This window comes from Cygnus atratus, chromosome 15, assembly GCF_013377495.2.
Source record: "Cygnus atratus isolate AKBS03 ecotype Queensland, Australia chromosome 15, CAtr_DNAZoo_HiC_assembly, whole genome shotgun sequence".
In the NCBI taxonomy this organism is placed as follows: Eukaryota; Metazoa; Chordata; class Aves; order Anseriformes; family Anatidae; genus Cygnus; species Cygnus atratus.
The window spans coordinates 16,291,591-16,314,389 of record NC_066376.1 but is presented as its reverse complement, the minus strand read 5'-3'; the positions used below and the strand labels follow the sequence as shown (position 1 = coordinate 16,314,389).

General features: G+C 43.0%; 1 long non-coding RNA gene across 1 annotated transcript; it reads right to left on the bottom strand.

The window, feature by feature from the left end:
- Positions 1-3,920: 3,920 nt before the first annotated feature.
- LOC118249110 (uncharacterized) lies at positions 3,921-11,175 on the bottom strand. The gene is made up of 3 exons (XR_004778947.2): positions 10,884-11,175; positions 10,087-10,188; positions 3,921-4,949 (listed from the first exon to the last, which is right to left on the bottom strand). It is a non-coding gene; the product is annotated as an uncharacterized LOC118249110 (long non-coding RNA).
- Positions 11,176-22,799: the final 11,624 nt, after the last annotated feature.

Sequence of the window (22,799 nt, the reverse complement as noted above, 5' to 3'; positions counted from 1 at the left end):
TTATAGCCTCCCTTTTCCACCCACAGACGAGCTAACTGTCCCCAGGTGATCCCTGTGCCCTTGACACAAAGCAGGAGCACATCACAACTGACGAGATAAATACTTACAGAAATGCCAGCTGCTCCGCAGCCCGTCAAGAACACCACTGCATAGCAGTGACCTCTTAAGCACACCTATGCAAGACACAAGGGCCTTAGCTGACCAGGAGGTGTCTTCTGGTTTAGGTGAGCCTGAGGTGGTGCCACAAAGGTCACTGAGGTTTGTGGATCCATGTCAAAGCCCAACCTGACGTACTCATCATTTAAACCAAGCAGCAATGAATAGCCAAACAAAGTCTCACATAAAGAGACCATTTAAAAGACAGGCTGCAGCAATATAAAGTCACCCTCCAGAAGCACAATTATTTTGGGGTGACTTATACAGTCATACGGAAGCGTTACAGTGATACAGCAACATAAATAATAGAAGCTGGTGAATAATGCAAATAAACCATTTTCCATTTCTATTTTTCATGTTTCTAGATATATTTCTCTCCAACACAGTCGGACACACTTTCTGCTTTGCTGTCTGCAAACCTTCATGTGGTGCAGGAACAAATTTCAAAGGGATTTGGAAGAGAAACGAACAGGCTGCTGCCACCTGTCTCACCTCCCATCCCTCTGCCACACTTTGATGGGACCAGGGAGCTGAGAGGCTGGGTCTAGGTTCAAAACAACCCCTCCCCTTCACTGAACCACAGCCAGCCCATTCCTCCTTCAGCGTCAGAGCTCCTTGGAGGCTTCAGGTTGGGATGGAAGCCTATAATTATGCTGACAGCTTCACTAGATCTCTACTTTTGGTCTAATTAAGATGTATTAGAGTGGAAAACAAACAGAACTTGGTCCTTTCTGACACTACAGGCACTTTACATGTGCTGAGCAAAAAGGCCAAGAGTTGAAAACAAGGATGGAAATTAAGAAAAACAAGGTTCTGTGCCCAGTGTTTTGACTCAGGGCAAGGAGCCCTTCACCAGCATCACCAATGGAGCTGGCAGATGGCAGGACTGCAGCCAGAGGGACAAATCCTGACTAAGTACTGTTTGCCTGCTTGTTAGGGTGCATGTGCTAATGGCTTCGCAGCTTTGTTTGTTAATGCTGTGAAGCTGGAAGAAAATTCAGCATTTGGTAGTTTCTGATGGCTGAAAGGGGAGGTGGAGAAGCAGCAAATGCTGCCTCTCAGGGTGAAGGACCGTACACCTTTACAGCCTCAGGAGAATCAGTGACTTCCTGAGGATCCCTTGGACAAAACAAATGTCACAGTGTCAAATTAGCTTCTGTATTAAATGCCTAATGTAGGTGCAAAACAGATAGAAACACTAAATCGGAGCTTTTCAAAAAACTCAGAGGAGCCATACCACCAGACAACAGCAGATGAATATGCTAAACAGAAAGGGGCAGATTCTCAGCTGGTGCAAGTTAGCCCCAACCCTTGATTTCCCTACCTTCGGAGATATACAGACAACAAATGCAGTTTCTTCACTCACTTTTTTTAGGCTCTTGCCTTACATTAAGCATGTAAGATGAAGAGAGTGTGTACTGAGGTGCAATAAATCAAACCTTGGGTGCTTGTCCTGCACAGCCGACGCATTTGCAGAGATCGTGCTGCGGCAGGGTGCTGAGCCTCGGCACCGCTGCTGGAGTGCCAGTGCCCTCTCCTGTTCAGTGTGCACCAGCTATTCATTTCATAGCACGTCTGCATGTGTTTAGAGGCTGGTGGAAAATATTCCCAAACGTAGCCTGACATTCCTCTACAGAGTAATATATAATGGCTAGCAGAAACGTGAAAACGTGGCAGAACTTACCTGGACACTGCATCCCCTTCATCACAGCCCAGAAAAATTATCACTTGCTCTGGGCCATTTAGGAAGAAATAATCCTCAAACTATCTAATTCCATTAAGTAAAGCAGGCTTGGATTTTCTTTCCAACATGCATCTTCAGTGACATTCAGTTACACTTTGTGTCTGTAACTTGAACTCCAGCCACTGTCTAATGTATTCTCAAAGTCACAGAGGAGGAAACTGAAGTCAAAGGGAAGCTGTTAGCAGGCCTGAAGTCGGGGTAGTTTGTACTCCCTTTATACCTGGACTGTATTACAGACTGTTCACACCGTTCCTTAATGACAACAGCACAGACTCATCCTCATTTTACCACAGCAGCAAAAGCAGTGGTGATGCTACCAAATGTTTTCCAACAACTCCCTTTTCAGTCATCCTGAGGATTTCTCAAGGAGACCTCTGATGAAGTTGCTTTCCAGTTCAGTATTATCATCCATGGTAAAGCAGCTGAGGGAATCAGAAGAACAAGAAGCAAACCTTTCCACTGTTGGAAGACAGAATTATTCCCAGAGACAAGGTCTCTCAGATGCCTTAGGATGATCAAAAATTTTCTTCTGTATCACCACTGCCTGGAGTCATGCTGTAATGTGGACACTTCAGTTGCCAGGCTATTACAATAAAAGGTTTCTAACTCTTGTGCTTGGAGAAGTGTGATACTTGATGGCTCAAAACTCAGAAGACAAATAAAAACGCAAAACTCCCCAAAACAAACTCCAGCAATGTCTGACTTCCAGAGCACAGCAGCAGCCTTGCAAGGCAAATTGAGCAGTGAAGATGTTTCTATTAAATAGGATTTTCTAGTTACTGACCTATACTTCTATCGTCAGTAGTTTCCATTTGTTTCACATCACTGTCAATGCCACAGTGTTAATATATTCCTAGGTTTTCCAGTGGCCAGGGCTGGATCCAGCCAATGGCTAAGGAGGGGAAGGATGAAATAAAACTGCTGCATGGTTTTTGACTGTTAAACTAATGGAAGAAATGCAGGGACTGTCCATTTACACAGAAAATGCACTTTGTGTCAGTAGAAACATTTCAAATTAGTGGGTTGTTGGTTTTTTTTAATCGTTTCCTGAGCAGAGAATGGATTTTTTTCATTATTGTATGAAAAAAAAAATGATTAGTACCTCTCCCTTACCACCACCTCTGCACCTCCTATAAAAAGCAGTTTGTTTTGTTTCCACCATATTAAAAATATATTCTCTGTGTAACTCATCAGCCAGGCTAAGACAACACTAATAAGCTGAACACATGAACAGCAGAAAACATGCAAGTTAAGCAACGCGAACATATTTAGCACATTTTCACCTTTAGCAAGCTTGCAAGCAGACTTGTGCAGGAAACTGGAGCTACTCGAGACACTGCCGGGCAGAGCAGGGCTTTGGTGACACCGCTGCCATCAGCACAGTGAGAAGTCATCCATGGGCAGTCAGGGGTGGACTGTACCACCTGGCAAGTCACACTTCACTCCTGGGGATGCTCTGTCTTCTGAAACTTAAGTTGCTACCACTGGAACAGTACCAGTTTGACTAGTCTAAACACAGCGCTCGGCTGAGCTGGTGGTTGTGGTTCACACTCTAATGTGTTTTTTGTGCTGCTTTCATGGTTTTAGACTTATTCTCACCATCACCAGTAACAACCAGGAATGGCCAGTGCGAGAACAGAGCCTCTATGATCAGTGACGGGCAGCTTTAAATGGGATATTACTCTTTATATTTCTCCTCTGTCATGCCACATAAAATTAACAGGGTCAGCCAAAACTTTGTACCAAAATATTTCCCAGTTCATCAGTAGCAATATTTCTGTAGTCTGCCAATATTTAGAAGTTGTAGTAACCTGTATGGTAGCTTAAATTAATTCTTTGTACTCTGCCCATTAGGAATAACAAATGGCTATCTTGTTACCAGCTGCCAAGTCTCCTGTCGTTTTCTTTCTATAAACCTATTTACAGGCAGTACCTTTTGGGAGTGGAGACTCCATGGGCTGTGAACTCCAGACCAAGAAGCAGGGCTGCAATTCAGAGACTACGGGAACATCACACCAAAATGAATTTAGGTTTAGAAGACACTAAAGGTGTTTCCATACCATAAGTTGGGTTGGATGGAGTTCAAAAGGAGCCATGAATAGGTGGTTTGTGGCTGTAACTGTAAACACCAGTAGCATTACAATAATCCTCTTTGGAAAAGGCCATCAATAGATTTCCATATTCAGTCTGTGTACCGTAGAAAGATGTACGAGCAGGAAATAACACCACATTTCTGATAAAATCAGTCCTAAATTAAAATATGAAGGGAAGGAAGTATATCAAGGAGCCTACCTGACTGAACAGCATCTTGGTTAGATCAGGTAGAGGAGGCTGCTCCTTAATACCAAAAACACCAGATTTGAGGATCTTCTGGACTGAAATGGCAGCAGCTGAACTTGGAACTTTCTTGAGCTGGTTCATGTGCTGTAGGAGCAGGCATCACCTACAGGGTACCAGTCAGGGCACAACCCAGGGCACGGATAGAGCCATCCTTTCAGGAGGCAATGAGGACTGGTAACAGATGTTGAAGGTGGACACACACCCTGCATCTGAGACACTCTGTATCTCCACATCTGCCAGCACAAAGAGGATTCAGAGCACTGTTGACAGGGTCTACAAAAAATCCTTTTTCTTTTCCACCCCATGACTCTTCCTTAAACCAAGGGAGGCTGCTGAAGATGACCTTCTCTCTAGTACACAAGCATTATTTAACCAATGGACTTTAAAGACATCTGTGGCACAACACGTCTCTCCTGAAATTTCCACTCCCAGCTGATGTCCGTGTCTAACAAGCTGCTTTTCTCCATGAAATCAGGGCTGACACCCAGAGCCCTCTTTCCGCCTGCCCTGCAGGGAGCGTGGTTTCCAGGACTTCTCAGGTCCGTGTGCTCAGGGCAGCTTTAGGCAGTGGTTACCCTAGTGAAACAGCATCTGCGTTTGGTTCAGAGGAGGGACGTGCTGGGGTTATGGCATCACCACTGCAGCGACAGCTCCATCCTCAGTGTTCCATGTTCAGCTTCTTCAGCAAAGCACTTGATTTTTCTCTTAACTGCCAAAGAGCATTGGTTCAAGTCATATAGAATTCGTAAATAAGAACATAATGTATGATATCTGTGAAAATAAAAATGCATTCATAATAAAGTCACTAGCCTCTGCCTAAAATACCAGAAAGAATGATGCATTTAATTGCTCTCTGATTAACAGATAGATTTCAGTCCATCTGTAATAATTATCTGATAACTACATCCACATTAACAAATAACAAAAAGGTCAAGTTCAAAGCATGTTGAAATCAGTACTGCACTAACAATACCTCTTTGAGATGAATCTGAAGAAAAATACAGTAAAAAGCTACCGCTAGACATTTTTCTAACAACAGAGTCACCCAACCTACCGGCACTTCAGGACTCCAAAAAGCATTTCAGAGATGGGGAAAGACCTCCAGCTAGAAACCTTAAAAATGGAAGAAAACTTCAGGGCTGCAACAAAGCATAAACTCTGCTATGTACCTCTGAAGGCAAGGGAAAATATGAGACTGCCCAAAAGAAAATTAAGGAAACAACCTACTGAAGGGATTACTGGTGTGCAGACTCTTCTGCTCTCTGAAAGAGGGAATATTTTCTTTCTACTTCATATCATTATAAAAACATGAAAGGAAACAGTGTAGTGAGTCAAATCAGTAAATACTTGTATTTTCTAATAGTCACGGATGGTAAGCAAAGAGTGAGACCAGAAGTCTCAGTGTAAAACCCCTTAGATCTAAATCTGACCCATGAGAAACAGCAGCCAAATTCACTCCAATATTGTCTTGCAGGTTTCAAATTGTGCATCCACTACGGAAGACATACTAAGGTTTGATCAACCCCACACTTGCAAAAGAGCAAATGGCTGCAGCATCTGTATACAGAATTGATTTGCAGGAAAAAGGGGAGAGGGGAAAATTACCCGCATGGCTTAAATATCTTCATGAGACTACCCATAAATATATGTTAAACCATTTCAAATGTGCTAGGGCTTTTAAAGCCTGATCTATAGTTTGCTCTATAGACAGTATATTAAAAATATGCCAGAGTCTGTGCTCTAAGATGTCAAAATTCATCAGAATAAAAACAGGCAACAGTAAAACCAAATGAGCACACGATTCCTGCTAGCCCTTCAGTGAATTTTGCCTCAACTCCATACATACTATGGAACATGCAGATCATTTCATCACAATGTTATTTAAAATAACACAAAAACACCTGTGAAAGACCTCTCCCACAGATGTATGAAATCATTACCTTCCTTCTGCTTTCTTGCTGTGGAACAGGGATAGAAAGCCCCAGAGTTGGCTAAAGAAGAGCAAAGACAGCTATGAGTTTCACCATTAACTTTTTATGTCTCTTGCTGTCATGGCCTTAACAGAGACTTAACTTTGGGTTAATGGGGGTTTTGTAGCTTAAAGATATGGTGGATGAGAGCATTAGGGACTGACACATCTTTTGAATCAAATGAGATGCTCCATATATGAGCCAGTATGGGGCTACTGAAGCAAAAACTATTTTCAAATAAGTCCAGACCCACTGGCCTGATTTATTCCAAGCATTGCACTGGAATAAAAAGCCATTTTCTCCAGCCTGACAGTCTCAAAATCTAGAGGCGGCATCTAGAGAATTACATGTTAAAACGGTCAAAGTCAAAGCAACACCTTCAACTAGAGGAACAAATTAGACATGATACAGAGTACAGAGATCCAAGGATTTTCCAATGAAAATACCATGGCTGGCCTCCGCATGTTCCTCCTGTGCCCCACGGCACTCCTGTCTGGAATCGCTCTGCCTGGGGCAGCCACCAGACTCAGACCAGGGGCTCAGATGCCCCCCACAGCCAGGAGATTAGGAAGCAATCTGCCTACAGATGCACTTCAGGGCTCAGGGTTATACTGCCCAAAGCATTTAGGAGGACCCAGATGAGATGTCCTGAGCACATTCAGCCCACACCGTACATCTCATACACACAGTAGCAATTCCTTCCCCAGAGATTTCCATGAGCTACATCTGAGCTATTCAAACAGCCAAGCTTGGTCTGGATCTAGGCTGTGAGTTTTGTCTGGGTCTGTCCAAGCTTCTCTGACAGCCCATATTTCTTGTCACTGTCTCCTTGCTGGCAGGCCGAGACACGGTGCTGCAGCTGCCCACCATGAAAATAGGGCAACTGCTTCTGCTGAGCAGATTTCAGTGCAATGTAGCTGAGCTCCCTGCTTGGTATGGGCAGAAAGTGGCAGCAATGACTGACCTAGTGACTTGGGGCATGACACAGCATTGAAAGTACCCTCGAGAGGGTTCTCTTGAGATAAGCCCCAAAATATTAACCACTGCTTTCAGAGGAAAAAGTCCTGTGTCCAGCTTGTCAATAAAGTGATTTTTGAAGTAAATTTTCAGTGGAAAAATAAATGCAGAACAGCCTAAGTAATCCCACCCAGGCAGAAGTCCTGCACACACAGAGAGATCTGAGATTACAGGTTCCCTCTCCTTACTGTCCCCTTGCCTGGGTAAAACTGTCTTGGAGTTGTTAGTACCACACAAAGGTAGGGGCTTCTAAGTGATGATGTTGCTCCACTCTCTGGAGAAGTCAGTGGCTGCGACAGGGAAGAACAAAGCCATCAGGGCTGCTTGGGCTGCCCATTTCCAAACCACCCCAGCAAGGTACTGACAGAAGGACATAAGGGGGAAGGGATGTGCAGGAATAGGATGGAGATCCATAGTAAACTCCACGTCCTTTGTTTTACAGCCATAAACAGTTAAAAATAAAAGGCATTTTAAAAAAATATACTCACTTCTCTACATCTGTCATATTCCCCTTTCCAAAGCGCACACACTTTTCCAGATACCATTACTTCAATCAGGAAGGTCAAAGTAATATAACTGTGGAAGAACTAAAATAGGTATTGATCTGGACAATTAAGTGCCAAGTTTGTCTATACAGATGGACTGCAAAACAGCCCTGGCAGCCACTTTTTGTCTGTCTCTGACTGAGACAGCCAGCTAGGAGGAATTTAAGACTGTATGTAAATTCATTTAACTAGGAATTTGAGCTCAGGGTAAAATACCAGCTGGATTTACTGAGGTCTTTAACTCATACACCAAGGTAAGCTTACGGTAAACTCATGCAGCTTCAGCAAACTCAAACAGGTTCAAGTTTAAATCAGAAAAGTGAGAGAATCAGTTGCTGGGCTTTACAAATGCAAAGTCTGTAGGAAATATTCTGTAAAACAATTTCAGTTACACCTGAACTGGAAATTAAAAAAAAAAAAAAAAACTCTACTTTGATGTCCTTGATGTGGGGTCAGAGCCATTAGTGCAGATTTCAAGCACGGGATTTCAGGCTGAATTGAACATCTGTTCCCTAACCATGCCTGCAAGCCCAGGCAGAAACTGGTCAGCAGCCAGGCCTTGGCTCAGTTTTTCTCTACATATGTGTAAAAATTTCTTGGATCTACAAAAAATAAAAATAAAAAAAGGCCATTTAACATAAAAGCAAGGCAAAGATTTTTGTAAGGTGCACAAGCACAGCCCTGGAGCTGCTAAGCAACATTTTGCGCAGAGCGATTATGCACCATGAGTAAGGCTTGCTCCACAGAAAGCCATTAGCCCCTGAACTAAGAGCCTAACGTCTTCCACCAAAACTGACAAGCTGTACAGGTACTTGTAAAAATAACCATGTGTGCCTGGGCACATGTAAAGGGACAATTTGAGATCAGGCCTCTAACCTAAGTGGGGACAGCCCACCCACAGACTGCATCAAGTGAAAGTGGCAATGGTCTCACCAGTGGCCAAGCAGGAGGCCAACAGCAAAGCCAAGAATTAGTTCCTGGTCTCCCAACACCATGCTAACTCCTGAGCCACAAAGTAATGCTACTCTGCAATTTTTTTATGCAGCTTTTTCCATGGAATAATATTGTGTAACATCCTAGATGTGTGTTTAATCTCCAAGCAGCGCTCTGCCCCAGCAGCCCAGGTGGGCCGAGGCCTGGCAGTACATCCACGCTGCCCGGGGAGTAAACAATCTGGAAAACTCTGTGGAAAATATTTGGAGAATGTGAATGCCTGTGTTTGTGGAGAAGTCTTTGCATGCTCACACCCTAGATGGCAGCACGATTCAAAGAATGTGTCTCAAAACCCGTCCTGGGCCGTCGGCCTGCTTTGACACACACAGCCCACAGTGCACCAGAAGAAATCTGCTTGAGATGTCCACATAAATCCTGCTTGAAGGCCTCAATCTTTAACAAAGAAATAAATAAATCTGAGAAACTGAACAAGAAGAGAATGTGGTGTGAGCCAAGGCATTTCCTAACAGAGTTGAAACGAAGCTTGTGGTTAAACTCCACTGTGCTTGCTGGCTACGTACGGAGCCAGCTCTGCAAGCGTGGCCAGCAAAGAGCTGAGGGAATGGCCTGCTCCATGCTACTACTGGCACACATTTCTGTCATAATAAGGGCGATAAGCCTGCTGTAAATGTACCGGCTTCATGTAACCAGCAGGCTAAACCATAGGGTAAAGATGACAGTCTTAACAGGGGAAAGTCTAGGTCTATTTGTCTAGTGTGGTCGTAAGTCCGGCCCAGACCTTAAAATAACTTTACTCATTTCAGTACTCACATACCTTACAGCCAGCTTGCTGAAGGCATATCTTTCTTCACACCCCAGGTGCCCACCTGGACACAAGGAAAACCACTGCCCAGGAGCACGGAGGGAGCATCAGCATGGGGCACAGTGCAGGCCAGCCCAAAGCAGCCACCACACAGCCCCACAGGCCCTTCTCCCTCTGACCACCCTATCTATCCACAGAGCTGGGCACTTGGCTCATACTTTTCATAGGCCAGATGAGCACCGCCACCCATCAAGCATGTGTCAGAGGGATGAGCAGCTTTTTGGGGACCCAGATCACACACACGTTCCTGGTATGCTACCTGACAGCAGCACAAGCACAGCCCAAAAGGACTTGTAAAGGCCCCATGCTGCAGCAAATGGCGCCAGGTGCCATTTCCCTGCCAGCACATAGGACGGGTACTATACGAGCCCTCACTGTGCTGCATGAACTTTGCCATGTTACTTCAAAGGACCCCGGTGAAGTCAACTTATACCAGAGCCCTGTGTGAACTCCAAAGCATGGTGGAGAGAAAGTTAAAGGGATTTTCATATTATTTACCTGTCAAACTCGGGCTGCTGGCAGCTAGCAGCATCAGCAAACCTGCTGGGCAAGGTGAGGATCCCACAGGGTTAACAGGCACATCCTGCCACCTGGAGAGACCTGCAAAGGTAAGTACAGCTGGGGACATCCGTCTCCCCACAGACACAGTGAAAGCTGATGTAGTGATGAAACACTGCTCTGTGCTACCTTGTCCATACATGCCCTATGAGCAGGCTTCTCCACTACCATGACTCTTAGGACATATGAACAGGCCCTTCCTCCAGGCCCTGCTTCAGTCTCAACCCTTTCCTCTAAAAGGGAGAAAGAGGATGCCTGCTAATTCATATTGGATGTTTTTTCTCTCCTTGATTTCTCTTGCCTTTCACTCTGCTCTCCAGCTTCACCTGCAGATCCCTGTGCTACCACAAGCTTTGCAGTTCATTCCTGGGAATGAAATTCTCCAGGCCTGAGGCCATGTAGAAGAAAATCAAGTCGTTTATTCCACCTTAGATTTTGAAGGAGCATTAATATTTTACCATCAATTAATACTGACTTTCTTTTCCCCATGTTGCACTTCTTTGTGTCCTGTATAAAAACAAAGCTCAAAGGAGAAAGCAAATAATGTCATTTAATTCATAATTTATTAACAAAGTTTCATTATGTGAAATGGTAAACCTGGATTTTGCTAGAGAGATTAAATGTCACTCTGGCGGGTGACAGAAACAATATATCTTCAAAAAAATAAAACTGAGGAGATAGTTGCAGAAGCAGGAAAACACAAGACATGTCACTCCATCCACTGCCTCGTGTATTACCCTGATACGATGAAGGCACATGCCAGAGCACTTCCCAGCTGGGCAGCAGCGCTGTTTGTGTCTGCTCTCAGTCCATCTCTCACTGTTTCCTGCCTGTGTGTAAACAGTATAGATAACATTATTATAATAATAGATAATATTCTCTGCTTCACAGGGGATGAGCTGGAAGTGAATCAGTAAATGACACATGCAAGACAGGAGTATTTGGGCCTCTGAGGCAAGAGGTGCAAGCCAGCATGTAGAATGACAGTTGGCACTGCCACAAAGACACAGGTTCTCCAGGAAAACCAAGTTAACTGAAAGGCACTATCTTGGGTATCTCATCCTATATTTTACAGCTGCCTAATCTAACTTTGGGCTAGACATGCAAGAGTTATTCTTGTACAATGTTATGATTATGGAGATTACAACAACTCTACTGATTTATTTGAAAGTTTAAATGCATAAAACATGTAGGATCAACAAAAAGTGACAGTTTCAGTACCAGGGGCCAGCAAAGTTGCCCTCAGCCATAGAGAAAGTAGGAAAGCAAACTGTCAAGATATATTTTGATCTTCACAAAAGACAGATAACAACACACAGCTCTTTAAGGATACAAATACAGCTAGTAAATTCAAGAGAGCTTTTCTGTTCCATAGTTCTGTTCATCTGATGTTCTTAGTTCATCAGCTAAAGAAAGCATTAATTCCTCAGCAGTTATACAGAGGAAAAAAATCTGAGGCAGTAGAAGGCAAAAGAATCATTTGGAAGCAAACCCACTGGTGAAGGATGCAAACCCATTGGTGACAGATGCAAACCCGAGTAGTGCCACTGCACAGCACAGCACAGCTAATGGCACAAGCTGCTGGATGCCAGAAAAAAAAGAAAAAACTGGGCTAAAACAAAACAAGCAACAGAATTCCTCCAGAGCTCAGGATAGCTAGAGTTCATTCCATATGCCTTGGACCATTCAGGTCATCTAATCTTTTTCTCTGCCAGTTAATGCAAGGATTCATGCTACTTGAAGACATTTTTTATGCGCTGGCCAGAAAGTAGGGCTGAAAGGTGCAAAACTTTCAGGACAAAACAGGACTCCCTGGTAGTGGTTCTATGCATCTGATTGTTAACAGCTGGAGCTTCAGATTGCTCCCAAGTAAAGAAAGGTAGCAGCCAAATCACTGCAGCAGTGTGTGGAATGCACTGACATGGTTCCTGGAACATCAGGGGCTCTACCACCGCATAGGATTTATAGGGCATAGTGTCTGCACTGGATTTCCTCCTCTTCCTCTCTACTTGCACACCGTGAATGTCAGGGAGCTGAAGCCTGCCCATCACTGGAAGGTTCACCTCTTCTTTCCTGCTGCCAATCTGCTGTGAGGCTTCACCACATGAAGAAGCTCCTGTGATTCATACTCCCAAGCAGTGGAAATGGGCACAGCACCATAAAGCAGCTGAAGATCTGGCTCTGCTTGACAGTATTTTTATCTGAGGTTGTGATGAGCTTACCTAGAGGTTGCCATTTGGATTGCTCTAAGGGACCACGCTTAAAGGTAATGCCTGAAAGGACAAGTTCAAGGAGGTGGCCTCTGGTGGCCCTTTTTGTATTCCTTCAAGAGATCTTTATTTGTGCCTATCCAAGTGTTTATCAGGTAGGCTGGAGAGAGAGCACGTAATGGAATAAAATAAGGATTTGATTAAGTCCCCTGTCACTACTTCAGGTCAGTTATGTTAATGAGTGCAACCAGCTACAGCCATATGGAAAGGCTGAATTTTCAGAAAATGTTATTGTATAATCTGTGAGGGTTTTTTTGTTTCTGATGAATTATGCCTTGTTCTTCCTCCACATGCAGATTGTATCCATTACCAAACATCAGTCTTTGCAGAAAACAATTGTAGACTCCACCTGCATCTGCTCTCCCAGCAACACTTAGGCACCAGGAGCTGGACTTTCTTCTCCAGCCATCTGACAAATTTCCCAGTGTTCCTGGAAGCCTGCAGCAAAGCACTCCTGCCACTTTGCCCCACACCACAGCCCACAAACAGCTGACACCTAATCTGCAACAGCTACAAATTCCTCAGGCCAAAACTTCATTTTCATAGCCAGTACATATATTTTCTGCAAGCAGCAATGAGATGTTTGGTGCAGCAAGAGCATATCAGCAGTTTTTAGATCCATGCTCTGGTGTCATCTTCCTGCCTCTGAGCACAGCTCATGTAACTCTGGATGTTTTGCTTTACAAAGAACCATTTCAAAATCACTGGCAAGAGTCACCCGAGGGATTGTTTCTGCTTGCTGAATGACTGGTTTTCAAATTGGGTAAAGGGACTGGGCATGCTAGTTAAGTAATCCCAATGGCTCTTTGCATTCCTTTAAAGCTTTGAGAAACTCAGATTCTGTAAAGCATCAGCGTCACCCCTGCAAAATCCCACGGTGATATTTTGAAACGGAGACATCTCCACTGAGCCTAAACCATTTACCAAACAACAGCTTAAAGAGAAAGGATTCTTCTCCTTAGGAGTGCAGCATGCCTTTATTCAGGAACTTAAGCCACTTGTTTTATTTAGCTCTAAGCAATGCAAGAGTTGTAAATGACTTTTTTTGAAGTCATCAATTAGCCAGTACAGCCAGTGCTGGACAACAGGAATACAAAGCTAATCCAATCCAGGCTAAGGAGCTGTTGCAGTTGAGGGCTATAAGAGCAGGTGGGCAAGTTCACTTTACCTCCACAAACCTCTGTGCCACCTCTTTCCCATCACACAGTTTTTACAGTCCTCAAGACTCCTGCTAAAAAAAACATCTTGGAGTCTCCACATGGCCTTCTAGCTCCACATTAATGCCACTACCACAAGGATTTACAGGTTGATCTGGAGCACTGCATTGGGCAAGTTTATGGTGGTGCAGGTTGGGGAAAACTGATTTTAGCTTTGTCATCTTCATTCAGAACAGCTGTGACAAAATAGCCACAAAATGTGGGCAGAACTTAAAGTTAACAACAGCATCTCAGATATGCATGCACAGGTAAACAGTGGAATTGAAAGTCAATACTCATTTCATAATCCTTTAGTCAACTGGTAGAAAGGCAACATAGTGGGTTAGTCACCAGCAGTGCTGGGAACCTCATGTGGCTCATATAAAACCAATGAAATACAGCTGCAAAAGTAAGCATGATCAAGTCCGATGATGCCTCATTATTCCAAGTGGTGTCAGATCAGACTGATGCATGCAGATGCCAAACATACCCACCCATCTCCAGTCTGCCACCCTTTTTGACATGCTCCAGTGACATTTCTGATCTGTAAAGCCCATTTCTGGAGATACAAGAAATGTGGCTGCTGGCTGAGTTGAACATATTCCAGCATTGTCATAATGCCATAACCTGGAAGTCAAAATACTGGTATCTGGTTAAATAGCTAAGGAAAAAATAGAGACACTGCAGTACACACTTGCAAGAGCTTTTGGCCAACAGGTGATAGTTAGGTTCCTTCCAAGCTGGAATATTTGATGTACATTCAATGTGATTTTTTCCATTTGCTTTAGAGTGCCACCAGTTTCTGTTGTGAGTTTGAAGCACCCATGAAAGGAAGGAGGCATAGCTGGGACCTGCTGCTTAGTCTAGGTGGAAAATGCAGAAGGCATTTCAGGAAGTGAAAAGTTAAAGTAATGCAGTTCCAGGCATTTCAGTTCAGAGCCAACAAACTCAGGCACTGGAACAACTTGAAAAAAATGAATTTCTGGAGATTGTAGACTGGAACAAAATAACTAATACAGGTTTTACTTTCCAGGCAATATCCCAGGTTTGTAAAAAACACTTTCAAGAAGCCATTAGTCCACCTGATGCTTATCTGAATCTTCAGAATAGACTACATCTAGAAAGCTGAAAGTTTTAGGCCTTTATAACTGATGTAATTTTTATCAGATGTCTCCAATAAATCATGAAAAACAAATGTAACAACAATTAGAGTGTTAAATGATTGTCTGTTTTTAATTGACAGCCTCACATCTGTACCCTGCTTTCCCTATAGCAGATTGATTCAAAACATACCAACAGGAGCTAACATGCACGTTTTTATTACAGATTTCACAATATCAGTTGCCAGAACATTTTTGACAGGGTTTGGCCTTGATATAAAAACACTTAACTACTTCTAGCTAAAATATCACCTCCTACAAGATTGCCCAAATACCCATTTTTGTGCCTTACCAAAACCAAGCTCAGGCAGATGCTTTCCTGCCCTCTGGAGGCCGATGTTTCATCTGCCAGGCAGAGGATTGCAAACACCCATCATGCAGAGGCCAATTTGCAACTCAGCCTGGATCTACTTTATTACTCTGAAGCCCATGAAACACATTAGACAGGCAAGGAACTGAAGTAGCCAGATTGGAGACCAGTTTCCAGATCTGAGACCAGTTTCAACTTAGCAGGGCTGCGTATTCTTTGGAAAGTATGGAGCAGCAATTTTGATGGAATGACCCTTAAATTTCCACAAGAGCATATGCCTCATAGGAAAGGAAAATTCATCTGTTAAATTATTATCTGTTATTTGGCAACAAGGACAGTTATGGGTTTTTTGTGTTTTTTTTGTTCGGTTGGTTTTAAACCTCCCTCCTGAATAAAACCGCCGCAAACCATAGGAATCAGACCAATTCAAGTGAACAAGTGAAAAGGGAGCCTTGAAGTTTTTCTGGGGCAATCCATGTTCAAAGCAGGTCCAACAAGAGCAGGATGCTCTAAGCTGTCTGGTTGAGTTGTGACCATCTCCAGGGTTGAAGACCACACAATTTCTCCAGGCAACCTAAGACCATGTTCATTTAAAGGAAACATCACATGTATCGTGTACAAACACCAGAAATATCTAGATGTTCCGTAGCACTTGTCCTCACAAGTCAGGCTGCATTTGGCACAAGACTTCACATAAGAGGTCAAAAAGGGCCATAGTCATGAGCAGAGGAGAGAAAATGTAAATGTATACACAACTTGTGCATACACTTCAGGAAAAAAAATAGATAAGTAGCTCTGAAGGAACTCTTAGGCTTTTATTCCCAACTATTGGAATTTAAATGTGTAGAACACTTCCAGGCAAGTATGCTCAATGTGTGAGAGGTCTAGGTGTATTTCCCAAAATACAGACGTTCTAAGGAAATCTGAACTTTGACAAGACCATATGCAAAGTTCTGCTAAAAAGCAAGTAGAGGCAAACTAGGCCACTTCCTTCTGGGGCTTGCAATGGTTAGCCTGGCAGTCCATTGCTTCTGTAGTGGGTTTACGTGGCAAGGCTTTGGTAGTATGGGGGCCATAGGAGTGGCTTCTGTCAGAAGAATCTAGAAGCTGCCCCATGTTAGGTAAGGGCCCCACTGGTGACCAGCACCAAGCCAATAAGTGATGTTGTTTGTGCCTCTGTGAGAGCATATTTAAGAATCCAGATCTCTGGCTAGCTCAGTCAGTAGAGCATGGGACTCTTAATCCCAGGGTCATGGGTTTAAGCCACACATTGGGTGTCAAAAAGAACCATGATGGTTTTACTTGGGTGAGCAGCTGAGCTCCACCTCAGCCGCTCTCTCACTCCCCCTCCTCAAAGGGAAAGGGGGAGAAAATACGATGCAAAGGGCTCAAGGGTTGACATAAGGATGGGGAGATCGCTCAACAATTATCATGACAGGCAAAACAGACTCAGCATAGGGAGACAGTAAGATTCATTGCCTATTACTAACTAACAAGCTAGAGAAGTGAGAAACAAAGAAAAGAAACCAAAAACGCCTTCCCCCCCATCTGCCCTCTTCCACCTCCTCCCCCCCCGAGCAGTGCAGGGGAACAGGGGAATGGAGGTTGTGGTCAGTCTATAGCACTTCGTCTCCGCTGCTCCTTCACGGTCACTCTCATCCCCTGCTCCACGTGGGGTCCCTCCCACAGGATGCCGTCCTTCCCGAACTGATCCTGCGTGGGCTTCCCACAGGCAGCACCTCTTCAAGAACTGCTCCAGATATGGGTCCGTACCATGGGGTCCATCCATCACAAGCAAACTGCTCCAACATGGGTCCCTCACGGGCAGCAGCTGCTGCCAGGTCACCTGCTCCTGCATGGGCTCCTCTCCACAGCCTACAGATCCAGCCCAAAATCTTCTCTTTCAGGAGTCCTCCACAGGCCACAGCCTCCATTGGTGCAGGTCCACCTGCTCCACCGTGGTCTCCTCCACGGGCTGCAGCATGGAACCCTGCTCCACCATGGTCCTCACCACAGGCCACAGGGGACTTTTGCTCCAGTGCCTGGAGCACCTCTCCCCCTCCTTCTTCACTGACCTTGGTACCTGCAAGGCTGTTTCTCACTCCTCTCAGTCTCCCAGCTGCTGTGTAGCAGCGTTGTTTTTTCCCCTTTCTTAAATATGCTCTCACAGAGGCACAAACAACATCGCTTATTGGCTCGGTGCTGGTCAGCAGCAGGGCCCTTACCTAACATGGGGCAGCTTCTAGATTCTTCTGACAGAAGCCACCCCTACGGCCCCCTGGTACCAAAACCTTGCCACATAAACCCACTACAGCTTGCAAACAAATTAAGATTACAAGCTAAGCTATCTGAAGAATTAGGTCAGTCCATAATCAGTTTTTAATGAATACGCTAAAATCTAGATGAGCTGCGCTGTCATCTTGTGGCACGCAAGTTTCTGTGGCTAGAATACTCGAGAGCATCTTCAGCAGTTTCCTACTCAGGAACACCTAATACCTAAGTCAAGGACTTAAGTTCGTTTTAGCAGAGAAATACATCTCCGGTGATTCACATTAATTACAAGTTTCTTTGGAAAGAGTCGGGGAATTAGCATACCTAGCATGGAAGATAGCAGATTGTCCTGGTTTCAGGTAGGACAGAGTTAATTTTCCTCCTAGTAGCTGGCAGGGTGCTATGTTTTGGATTAGGATGAGAAGAGCACTGATAACATGCTGATGTTTTAATTGTTGTAGAGCAATGCTTACACCAAGCCAAGGACTTTTCAGCTTCTCGCTCTGTCCTGCTAGCGAGCAGGCTGGGGGTGCAGCAGGAGCTGGGAGGGGACAGACCCAGGACAGCTGACCCAAACTGGCCAAAGAGGTATTCCATACCATCTGGTGTCATGCTGAACAATATATAGGGGTGGCTAGCCGGGGTGGGGGGGCCGGCTGCTCAGGGATAGGCTGGGCATCAGTCAACGGGTGGTGAGCAATTGCATTGTGCATCACTTTGTACACATTATTACTATTATTATTATTATTATTATTGTTATTATTTTCCCTGTCTTAATAAACTGTCCTTATCTCAACTCACAGGCTTCACTTTCCCGTTTCTCTCCCCCATCCCAGAGAGGGAGGGGGGAGGGTGAGCGAACGGCTGTGTGGTGTTTGGCTGCCAGCCAGGCTAAACCACAACACAGATGCACTTCCACAAGAGTCATCTAAAAGTGGCCATGACTTAGCACGAGCTTTTCTAGCACAAAAGCTTGGAGACAAATGAAGTTATACATATGTACATTATGGTTCCCTCAGTAAAATGAAAGGTTGAATTATTGACAGGACATGCAATACAAGTGTCTACAAGTTCACCTGTGCTAAGTCCCCTCACCTCTAAGCACAATCCACACATTTCTTTTTCTCAGTGTTTTTTAAAAAGGAGAGGAAACCAGACTTTAGAAAACTTTTGAAGACAGCATTAGATACCTTCAGCTGCACCTTACAAAACAGATATAAAAATATATTTGTCACCAACTTGTAGAAAAATTCCTCCCCAGGGCTTTACAGTTCTAGTTATTCATAATGAGCATCTTTAAAAAAAGATGATAACACCCTAAAGCATTCTAAAGAGACAAAGATTCATGGTTTTAAAGTGGTCTAAAAATATCAATTTGCAAAGCAGCAATGCTACAGATGCATGGAGTTACTAACTGTATTCCAGGAATTGTTTGAATAAACAGCAAAGAACAAACCTAGTACTTTCTCCCAGTATTAATCCTACTCTTATATACTGCATTTCAGGTAAGACAAAGAATTCACTTAAAAAGAGAAAGCTTGGTTCAAATGGTTATCAACAAAAAAGGAATGTATTAAAAGCAACAAATGCTGACCTTTAAACTTTTCAGAATTGACTATGTTCTGTGAACCCAAGCTAGGCATGACTGTGTGGTTAGGAGCTAGAAATGACCCTGTCAAAACCCCAGTAGAAGCTTCAAGAGATTTAGCATACCTACCTTAAATATAAGTATTTTGTATCCTCTGCTTCCAAGCTTTATGAAAAGAACACTATAAGACACAGGAACAACTCCCATGGCTTAGGGATTTGAGCTGGAAGAACACCACCAGCTGCTGACAGACACAATACTGTTATACCATCATGATACAAAGACAGACCCCAATCTTGGTTTTTTTTTTTAATGCATGATTCACTACCCCCACTCAAATGGCATCCAGAACCAACTTCACCTTTTCCACCTTTACATTAAAAAAGGTGGATACAAAAACAGTGAAATGTTACAAAACATGATTAAAAGCTGCCTTAGCTGCAACCAATTAACCAGTACTCCCCATACCACAAACCCTAGCATATGCCCAAGTGTCAGAGCCAACACCAGCAAGGCCATATTCTTGTGCATTCCCTCACCACAACCCATCTTGGTCAATGAAATGCAGCCTCTGTGTACGAGTCCCAGTGTTCCAACAACCCACCCAAGATACTACTGCATGAACTACAAAAGCAGCATTACTGGTCAAAACAGTGATAGGAAATGGTGAAATTTACTTCCCCACTCAAAAACATTCACTCTCCAAGCCCCTTTTTATAACAGACCTAGGTGATGCTTCCATGCTACACAGAAACAAGTACACTTGGTTTATTCACTACTTTTTATTGTGAGCTTGAGACAGATTTTTCTGAGATTGTCTGAAGGGGGCCCAACATGAGACAGCAGAAAGCATCAGGGTCACTACAGAGCCAGTTCTTTGTAACCTGTCAAAGAGTTCAACAGCCTCCAACTATTCACAGCTTCACCTTTCCATTATAAGGAGTTATATGCACACAGGGAAAATCAGAGACAGGTGTTAAAACAGTTACTAACAAGTGCCAGCACCTTCCCCATTACCTTCAATAACCAGAGGACCTGGAAGGAGAAAGTCACAGGGCCTTGTGGCTTCCCCAGATAACCACATCAGCCCCACCTGGTGCAGTGAACTCAGCAGAACAAGCCAGATGTACATTCCCTAATGCTGCCAAGAGTTACTAGCTCTAGGCTAACATTGGAAAGACCTATTAGGACTCACTTAAAAATACTTTTAGGTCACCCCTAGAACATATAACTGTCTGTAAGTTGGAAAATATTAACGTCTTTAAACTTAAGTTCCTGTAAAATAAAGCTTCCCTTAAAAATTAAATTCAAAGGCCTGCAGGTAAAGCAAGTGGAAGAACATTTGCAGGTTTAGGGACTGCCACATAAAGCAGAAAAAGCAGAAAAAGCTATTATGGCACCTAGTTTCACATACATCCAAAAAGTCCCCTTGCTAGAGAAAAGCTGTACTACTATAATTAATATCACAAATTTCTAAAAAAAGTTAAGTTGCACATTTTTCCTATGTATGTGTGACATAGGAACTCTGCAAAATTCCTTGTGCAAATGCAAACAGAACATCCCAATTCTTAAGACTTTGGAGTTCATAAGTGGAGTCTATAAGAGAGCAGCTTGTGATCCAGGAGACAACGGAAAGCCTAAGCACAACTAGTTTCAGCATTTCAGCATAACTAGCTTTAAACAGCTACCACCATCAAAACGCATTCCTAAAGAACAATTCTACTCTGCAGAAACAAACCTGACTCATTCTAATCTGGTGTGGGTTTTAATCTTCTGGTTTGGGGTTTTCCGATGGACTATATTACTCAAAATAACTACAAGCAGCCTTAACATTTGTATTTATTTTTTATTAGGTTTATTATGACTTAGTTTCTATTACTCCAGCTGGGTAAACCACATTTGAGTAAGTTTAACTGCAGGACTTCAGTTTCAGCCAAAATCATTTTTGCATTACTTTAATTGTAATATAGCTTTAAATTTAACATTTAAAACTTACTTCATTAATAAGCAAGCCAAACTCAGTAGCTTCAGTGCAGGATGTACTGTATGTAACTTGCCGCACATTCATGTTAGATTTGATGTACATGGAGAAGAGACCGGTCAACTATACGATTCATAGAAGAAAGCAAAATAAGCACCTTTTTTTTTTTTTATAATCAAAAGCAGTTCTCAATTCAATGTTTCTTACATAAAACCAACTTGCTTCTGGCTCCAGGAGCTACAGTTTGGATAACAGCAGAATGCTATTTTACCATGTCAATTTTCTACACTAGCACAGGAAATCTTCAAAGCAACAACAGGTACTTCAAAGCAACAGGTACTGGGCTTTAACTTTTGTCATCTTGAGACAATCTGTCCTCCCTGTGTTTATCAGGTAAATACATGCATTTTTGATCGTTGTGGCAGGGGTTAACAGAGCAAATAACTGGGACTAAAATGGAAAAACAAACAAGTTGCCAAATACTTTAAGGTACAAGCAGAAGTAATACTGCAACTAGTTTAATGTTTTCTCTCAAAAATGGCACAAACCAAATAAAAATCCAGATAAATTTTGTTTTAAATGGTGCTAGACTGAAATAATGCTTCAGAGTATTAATAGGATTTATTTAATTGCAAGAAAGAAATAATTGAAAAAGCTCTGTATATTTGGACTAGACCAGAAGCACTGTTGTATTTTAGTTCATGTATGCAGCACTCTGATACTGGTATGTTACCTTTACTATACATAATAGTAAAGTGTTAGAAGCTGCAAAGCATAAGCATCTTAGTTGTACAAGCCAGTTAATGAATAAACAGAATAGATGAAGAATGGTTTTCACATGTGTCCTTTATGTTCACAGTTCCAACCTGTGATTCTCCTTTTGGGACGACAATCCTTCTCTCAGCCAAATAAATAAAAACATTTAGATACCATCTTATTTCAAAGTCCCAGTTGAAAATGTAGCCTCCAGATGAATACTAGCTTTATGCAGTATTAGTATTTTACATAAAGTCTTATGAATCGTAGTTATTAGCAGTAACTGAAAGTAATGTATACTGAGTCTTCAGGTGATGTGCAAGTTAAGCTATTTAACACAGATGGGGAGTTTTGAACAGTTTTTACTATCTCGCTTTGGAAAGATCTTACATTTGCCCCATAAACTACAGAATCTCTAGCTACAATATTGTGCAACTTTGTGCAACTGTTGACATCTTTGAGAGCTCCTCAACGTAAAGAAATTTGTAGGAAGCACCACAAAGCAAGGAAATCATACTCTTAAAGAACCTTGAATTCTGACAATTTTGAACACATCATTGCTGTCCTGCCTTGACTACAGAACACCAATGAAAGAACATCAGGGTAAAAAGGAACAAGACTACAGTTAAGTCTGCCTCAAATAACAGAAGATAATACGAAAAAGATCTGACTCTACAAGCACATAAGCAGAAGTCTTGAAGAGCTCTGTATATTAACAGAGCTCAAGGTGCCTTAACTTAGCTAGAACCAGAATTTAGTATTGTGGATCTAGCATAGCTGTATTTCATCTAAGAGAAACCAGCATATGCTTCCAGTTAAGCATGCATACCACCTAACTAAATACCCCTTTCTCAACTTGCAGGTTTGGATCTCTTCGTTTTTTTATTCCTCCTGTATTATCCCCTCCTTTGGCAGAGATTCAGAGGCGCTAAAACCCAGCAGTCTCCACCAAAAAGGAAAGACTTCTTGTAGCTATATAAAAGTTCTTTGACATATCCTTCCCCATTCAGAAACTGATTTGCAGCTGATCAATCTTAATCTCCATTTCAGTTTTAGATTATGCTTAAGTTATGGCAGCCAGAGTTTGATCCTATGAATGTAAGCTCAACACAAAAAGAAAG